Consider the following 241-nt stretch of genomic DNA (forward strand, 5'->3'; position numbering starts at 1 on the left):
GGCCCCCCTTGAATTGCAGCAATAATTCCTGCCTGGCCCTGGGGGGGGCGCTGCAAGGGGCTGCGCCCAAGGGCCCCCACGTGACACTACTGCCGGCTTTGCACGGGGTGGGGGCCCTGCCCTTGGACCCTCTGCCCCTCCCCCAGAGCAGCGCACGCACCAGGACGCCTGGTTCTTTTCCCAGTACGGGGGGGGTGGGATCTGCTCAGCTGGGGGCCTGGGCACTTGGGTTTTGTCCCAG

The 241-nt window shown here is 68.5% G+C and overlaps 1 protein-coding gene across 1 annotated transcript in view; it reads left to right on the forward strand.

The window, feature by feature from the left end:
• STRN4 (striatin 4) overlaps window positions 1–241 on the forward strand; it is a 12,959-nt gene that overhangs the window by 12,355 nt on the left and 363 nt on the right. The gene's annotated exons all lie outside the window — the stretch shown is intronic.

Source organism: Alligator sinensis, unplaced genomic scaffold (assembly GCF_000455745.1).
Source record: "Alligator sinensis unplaced genomic scaffold, ASM45574v1 scaffold107_3, whole genome shotgun sequence".
Taxonomy (NCBI): domain Eukaryota; kingdom Metazoa; phylum Chordata; order Crocodylia; family Alligatoridae; genus Alligator; species Alligator sinensis.